Consider the following 7,615-nt stretch of genomic DNA (forward strand, 5'->3'; position numbering starts at 1 on the left):
CCATCTGGAGGAAAAGGCATCAGTAATCCCAATCCAGCACTTTCTTGACAGACTTCTATTTCAAACACCACTATGGCCTATTTCTGTAGGTACGTACAGCTTGATTAAGAGTTTCAGCCATAAAAGAGGTCAGGAAAGTATCAACTAGTCTTGAGGGACCAGAATACATTGAGATCAGAAACTAAGGCTAAAGTGTGCCCAGTTATACCTGTTGAACAGCCATAGTAAATCTTCCTAAGCTATAAAGAAGAGTTGAGTGATGAACTGAAGTGAGTATCACCCTCCAGAGCAGACTCCTGCTCCTGTCAAATCCAGGTACTAAAATACCAATTAAGACCATCTCTCTGGTGTGGAGAAAAGGGAACTGTCCTACACTGTTGGTGGGAATGTAAAATTGTACAACCATTATGGAGAATAGTATGGAAGTTCCTTAAAAAACTAAATTTAGAACTACCATATGATCCAGCAATCCCACTCTGGGCATATATCTGGAGAAAACCATAATTTGAAAAGATGCATGCACCTCAATGTTCATTGCAGCACTATTTACAATAGCCAAGACTTGGAAGCAACCTAAATGTCCATCGACGACAGAGGAGTGGATAAAGAAGATGTGGTGCATATATACCATGGAATATTACTCATCCATAAAAAAGAACGAAATAATGCCATTTGCAGTAACATGGATGGACGTAGAGATTGTCATACTGAGTGAAGTAAGTCAGACAGAGAAAGACAAATATCATATGATGTCGTTTATATGTGGAATCTAAAAAAAATGGTACAAATGAACTTATTTACAAAACAGGAATGGAGTCACAGATACAGAAAACAAATTTATGGTTACCAGGTGGGAAGCGGGGGAGGGATAAATTGGAAGATTGGGATTGACACATACACACTACTATATATAAAATAGATAACTAATAAGGACCTACTGTATAGCACAGGGGACTCTACTCAATACTCTATAACGACCTATAATGGGAAAAGAATCTTAAAAAGAGTGTATATATGTACATGTATAACTGATTCACTTTTCTCCACACCTGAAACTAACACAACATTGTAACTCAACTATACTCCAATAAAAATTATTAAAAAAAAAAAAGCCATCCCTCTGGGCTTTTCACAGTAAGTCAAGACTACATCCAGACACCAAACAACCTCCTGCCTGCAAAGATTGACTTTAGAACCTTTCCAGTCAGGGCTGCTTCAAAGTCATTTTTCACATGACTGAATTTCTCACCACCTCACTGTCACATGTTATTAAACTGACATCCTTCTTGGTACAACTTAATGTGGGTTCTTTTAGTTTACTCTTGTTAAAGATAAAGAAATAGCTGGTTAGCATTATTATACATTAGTGAAATTCAAAGAAAATGGCATTCTTCTATTTTCTTAGGCCCTGACACACCTTTCAGGTCTTTCTAAATGTCAGGCTCCATACTTTAGCTTTAGGACAATATTTCATTTTATTATAGTTATAGATTATGGACTTGAATCTGTATAGAAACTCATGAAATTGAGATACAGGAGAATAGGAGTAGCCACAGTAAAACAGTGTAATATATGTCTTTACTGTAAAATACTTCTTTGTATGGTCCATCATCCTGAAGACAGGATTTTAGCTTAGTTTTTTTTTTTACAGTGGCAAAATAATAATACATATACACAAAAAATCATCACCCCTAACCACCACCAAAATAACCTTCTCAAAAAACAACCAAACCACTCCACTTGATTCTTGCAATCTTGTTTTAAAAAATTAGCCTATCCAAATTTAAATTTCCCTGTTGATATTTTACAACTCTTAGATTTTTTCATTTTCCATCCATGTAAGCTCTCGCTGTAGGGACTCCTACTGTGGTAATAGCTTAAACTCTAAAAGTTCTGCTTTCATCTTTAAAAACTCTAAAATTGCTCCATCTTTATCAATGAAACCATTTTATTTATTACTCCTTTTCACCTGAAATGGCATAATAAGCCAAAGAGAAGAAAAAACTGGCTTGAGAGTCAAGATGTTGAAAATTACTCTAAATTTCCTAAGCAGGAATACAAATAAAGATTCTTTTACTAAAACTATTTTTGAAAATGTATTTCATGGCTTAATCCAAAACAGTATTAGGTGGATGTGTTTCTGGAAATTTGCAACAGGCTTATCTGTAATTACAAATTGCAGTACAATACAACTTGGTAAGGACACAGGTGTCCTACTATTATACTTCTTTTTGCTCACACTCTGCTCTCCAGCATCCTATATGTATTAGAAGATCAAGGCCAATAATGATGGATGCAAGGGATTCAGCAAAGGCAGAATAAAAGAAAGAGGACTAGAAAAATTTGCTCAGAGTGCAGTAAGATTTCTAGAGATCTAAGTACTTGGAAGAGGTAGATATTACTCTCCTTGTTTATATTTAGTTCATAATATCAAAATAAGTACACACTCAGAACTACACTAGCAAATATTGCTAGTTTATGGTAATTTTTTGCATATATATATATATATATATATATATATATATATATATATATATATACATATACACATTTTTTTCCCTTCAATATTATGCCCTTGTCATACAGAAGTCAAAACTCTGATGGGACTTGACTTATCCTTCTCTTTTGCAGTCTTATTAGGAGCTAGTTTCTTCCTTACCCTTCCAAATTTTTTCATTCTCAATTTCTACCCTAAAGTTCCCATGTTGGGGGGAGTATCAAAATCAAACTAAACAGATGTCTCCAAAAAATGAGTACTAAATGGATCATTATAGTGAGCAGTTAAGGATGCTAATAGAGGTAAAATGGAAGTCTGACGAAGAGGAAGATTTCAGATTAAAAAGGAGAGGGGAAAGAATATTGAAGAGGAAAACTTGAAAAAGAGATCTTTTGGCACCTTTTCCTTTTTTCCTTTGCTGGTTGAAGACTTATTTCCCAGAATTATCATATCCACCAAGAAACATAAGACATTAGATTTTCTAGACAAGAATTTAGACTAGATATCCCATGAGATTTAATTCTTAAGTAAGGACATATAGGGAAGTAATGAAGAAGATGAAAACAAATAGAGAAAGCAGATTAAAACAGGAAAGAAAAAAGAGAAGTAACTTGCAGAAAGAGACAGAAGGAAGCTTTTTCAGGAAGAGGAGAATATATTTTATTCATTGTTTCAGAGAGTTAGCTCCAAAATGCTATAAAATAAAATTGCACACAGCTGCTTGTTTTCCTATCCAGGGCTCCTAATTGGGAAGATATGAACATCTTCCAGTATCCAGAGAGCCTGCTCAGTTCAGTCTATTTCTGAAGTGAGTTCAGAGTGTTTACAGATTTCTCTGCATGTTTCTTACATTTTACCAGATTCCAGTTATTATGTACTTAATCAAAGAGAGTTGAAACACCACTAGACTTAGTGCCAGACCAGGAGGATTTTTTCAACCAGTTATATATACAGTAGAAAGAGCACTGGATTGAGTGTAAGGAGACTCAGGTTCGGGTTCTAGCTTTGCCATTAAATAGATGAATGAGTTTGAGAAAGTTGGTTAATCTCTCTGAGTCTCATTTGTAAAATGAGTGGGGTTGAAATGGGTAATTTCTAAGATTTCTTTCCAGTTCTTATTTATCTATCAGAAAATCTTTTCAAGTTCTTCAACCAAAAGTACACCAATTTGCTAGTCTTCAGAGAAACATTAGCTAAGTAGTTCAGGAAAAACCAATGAAAGCAAAACCAATGCAACAAAGTCTTTTATTTCTTTTTTGACTAGCTTCTTTTTTAATTAAAGTATAATTGACATACAACATTGTTAGCTCCACGTGTATGATATAATGATTCAATATTTGTATACATTGTAAAAGAATCACCACAATAAGTCTAGTTACATCTGTCACCATACAAAGTTACAATTCTTTTCTTGTGATGAGAACTTTTAAAATTTATTAACAAAGTCTTTTAGAAGCTGGAATTTTTATATAAAATCAGCATATGCTGAAATAATCAGATTTTTTTAAACTTGCTTTTTAAAGTTCTCAGTAATTGCTTCTCCTCTCTCAATAATCTCAGATCTAGAAGTGCAACATTTTCCAAATCCTAAATCCAGTTTCCCATAGGAGAGAGTTAAGTCACAATCTTACACCTACTCTTAGTTCTCTTAATGAAAATGAAGAAAGCCCACAATATATCTTCACTTTGGTACCAATATATATTAAAGTTAAAGAAGGAGAGTGTATGTTTGCAAAGGCAGTGATGACATGGAATGGATACTGTAAATTAACTTTTTCAATCCATACTCTACAGCTCTTCAGAATTATAGTTCGTGTAAATTCTTTGGGTATTATACAACATGAGGAAGCTCAAGCGTGTTATAGGTAGCATTACCCTGATGGGTTACCACAGACTGATGCATGGTCCAGACTGAAGGGCCAGGACGTTTTCCATGATGGGCTTCTGGAGAATTATTCAGGCTAAACTTCTAGTTGTCTAGAAGACTTGTATAACTCTTCTAGTGGCAATATGGTAGCTACTAGCCACATTGAGCACTTTAAATGTGGCAAGTCCAAATTGAGACATGCTATAAGTTTAAAATACACGCCAGAGTTTAAAGGTGGTACCAAAAGAAAAAAAAAGAATGTAAAATATATTGCTAATAATTTTTTTATTGATTAAAAGTTGAAATGATAATATGTATTTTGGATATATTGGGTTAAGTAAAATGTATTAAAATTAATTTCATCTGTTTATTTTTATGTGTTGTGGCTGCCAGAAATTTTAAAATTACACATGTGGATCATATTTGGGGCTCAAATTATATTTCATTTGGACAGTGCTGAACTAGACCATAAGCTCCTTGAATACAGGGCCAGTCTGGTCTTGATTTGTATGATATCCTTGGCACCTAATGTGACTAATCAATAAATGCACTGAATGCATTATTAGTGAATGACAGAGACTTGTCAGGGTACCTTCTCCCATGAACATTGCTCGAGACCATGACACACCTTTGATCTCTTATTCCTCTACTTTTTTTATTCCAAATTCTGTGTTGTTTTAGAATCAACCAGATGTAGATTAATATTTCGCTGTCTTCCAGTTTTAGATATGCTCATATAGCAATGCTTCCATACTTAAGCTTTAGTCCCTTGAATGGTTTAAACTCTCCTTAATCTCTTTAGTCAATTAATTGCACTGTCTTCCTTAGGGTGATATGCTGGGTGGTCTCTTGTCAACTCAGCATCATCCTTAAGCCCCCTCAAAGGCAGGCACTACATTTCCCAGAATCTCCTTTCCTGTATGGTTCCAGGTTGGAAACTATCAATGGGAGTCAACAGTTCAAGATTTAGAAGGCCGAAGAGGACAGCATTTTTTTTCCAGTCAGTTACAGGAAGATGCATGGGCAGATGGAGGTTCAAAGCTGCTTCCAGATAAACTTCTTGAGGAACTCCAGCATCTTCATTGCCGACTTGGATAGCTGGTGCGGGTGGACTCAAGGTGAAGCTAATGCAGTGTAAACTTTGGGGCTCCTTTCTTGCATGGGCTCTTTCTAAGAGTCTGGAAGTGGCTAGCAATTTTGTTTTCACACTTTTATTTATTCTCAAAGTCAGCTCTCTAAATCGTGTAAACTTTAAGTCTCACGAAACCTGGCTCTAGCCCTGAATAGTTGGGAGACTCCCAGGGACCCTGTGACTCTGGTGGTTTCGGGAAAGCCCTTGAGAAGTACCGCGCCGGTGGGGCTGGACTCAGATCCTCAGTGGTGCTCTCTGAGTTGCTCTCCCACAGCCCTTCCAACAGTTGCGGAAGCTCTAACTTCTTTCATACTAGGAACAGAGTGCCTTTTGTTTTCATGACCAAACCAGTCATAGCTTAAAAATGATAGCGGTCAACAATTAGATTATGATTCTCTTTCATTGTTGTTCCACTTAATCTCAAATTTAAGACATGATGCTTTCCTTCGGTGTAAATGACGTGAAAAAAATGATTTCACAGGGAAAAATCCTTAGCGGAAGCTTCATTTTGATCAACATCGGATACTCATAATGTAGCACTTTGACACACATAGTGTGTAGTTTAGTAACTATGTGCTAATGAGTGAACGCATGAGTTAATGAGTGAGCGAAGGGATGGAAGACTTCGTGTGCATCTGTATCAAAGTTGCTTTTTTTTTTTTTTTTTTGTGGTATGCGGGCCTCTCACTGTTGTGGCCTCTCCCGTTGCGGAGCACAGGCTCCGGGCGCGCAGGCCCAGCAGCCATGGCTCACGGGCCCAGCCGCTCCGCGGCATGTGGGATCCTCCCGGACCGGGGCACGAACCCGTGTCCCCTGCATCGGCAGGCGGACCCTCAACCACTGCGCCACCAGGGAAGCCCTCAAAGTTGCTTTTTGATTATGATTATTAAAACAACATAGATCATGTTTGGTCTAGTTAATTCTCTCTAGATTTATTTAGCACAGTACCAAGAACCCCCAGCAGCTCACTGCTTTTTTGTTTGGATGAAAATGATGACTAGTTTTGGGAGCCATTCCAGCACAAAATTCTGGGAAATCCCAGGATGCACCTGTAATTATTTTAGGGTCTTCCAGAAGTTGGAGACCACACCTGTTACTTATGAATTATTTTCCAAGGGTGGATATATATATATATATATATATTTTTTTTTTTAACATCTTTATTGGAGTATAATTGCTTTACAATGGTGTGTTAGTTTCTGCTTTATAACAAAGTGAATCAGCTATACATATACATATATCCCCATATCTCCTCCTTCTTGCGTCTGCCTCCCATGCTCCCTATCCCACCCCTCTAGGTGGTCACAAAGCACTGAGCTGATCTCCCTGTGCTATGTGGCTGCTTCCCACTAGCTATCTATTTTACGTTTGGTAGTGTATATATGTCCATGTCACTCTCTCACTGTGTCCCAGCTTACCCTTCCCCCTCCCCGTGTCCTCAAGTCCATTCTCTACCTCTGCGTCTTTATTCCTGTCCTGCCCCTAGGTTCTTCAGTACCATTTAAAATTTTTTTTTTAGATTCCATATATATGTGTTAGCATACGGTATTTGTTTTTCTCTTTCTGACTTATTTCACTTTGTATGACAGACTCTAGGTCCATCCACCTCACTACAAATAACTCAATTTCATTTCTTGTTACGGCTGAGGAATATTCCATTGTATATATGTGCCACATCTTCTTTATCCAGTCATCTGTCGATGGACACTTAGGTTGCTTCCATGTTCTGGCTATTGTAAATAGAGCTGCAATGAACATTGTGGTACATGACTCTCTTTGAATTATGGTTTTCTCACGGTATATGCCCAGTAGTGGGATTTATACATATATTTTTTAAGGGCTTGGCTATTAGATTGGAGTTTGAAGAGTTCAAGCCCTCTCATTTTTTCCCCTGCAATCCAGTTCTGCATAGCAATGATAACCATTTTGTTAGATAAGAAAGTCAATGGCCAGTCCTCACCAGAATAAATCATGCATATTATTTAATCGTAATTAAGACTACACTTTAAAATTAAGAAATGATTTAATCACACTTAGAACTGGACCAGCATTTTTAAATTAAAAAAAATTATTTTTACACACCTACATAATTTTCACTGTATGGTCCATATTGAAGTCA

Source organism: Mesoplodon mirus (assembly GCF_964341445.2).
Source record: "Mesoplodon mirus genome assembly, chromosome: 11".
NCBI lineage: Eukaryota > Metazoa > Chordata > Mammalia > Artiodactyla > Ziphiidae > Mesoplodon > Mesoplodon mirus.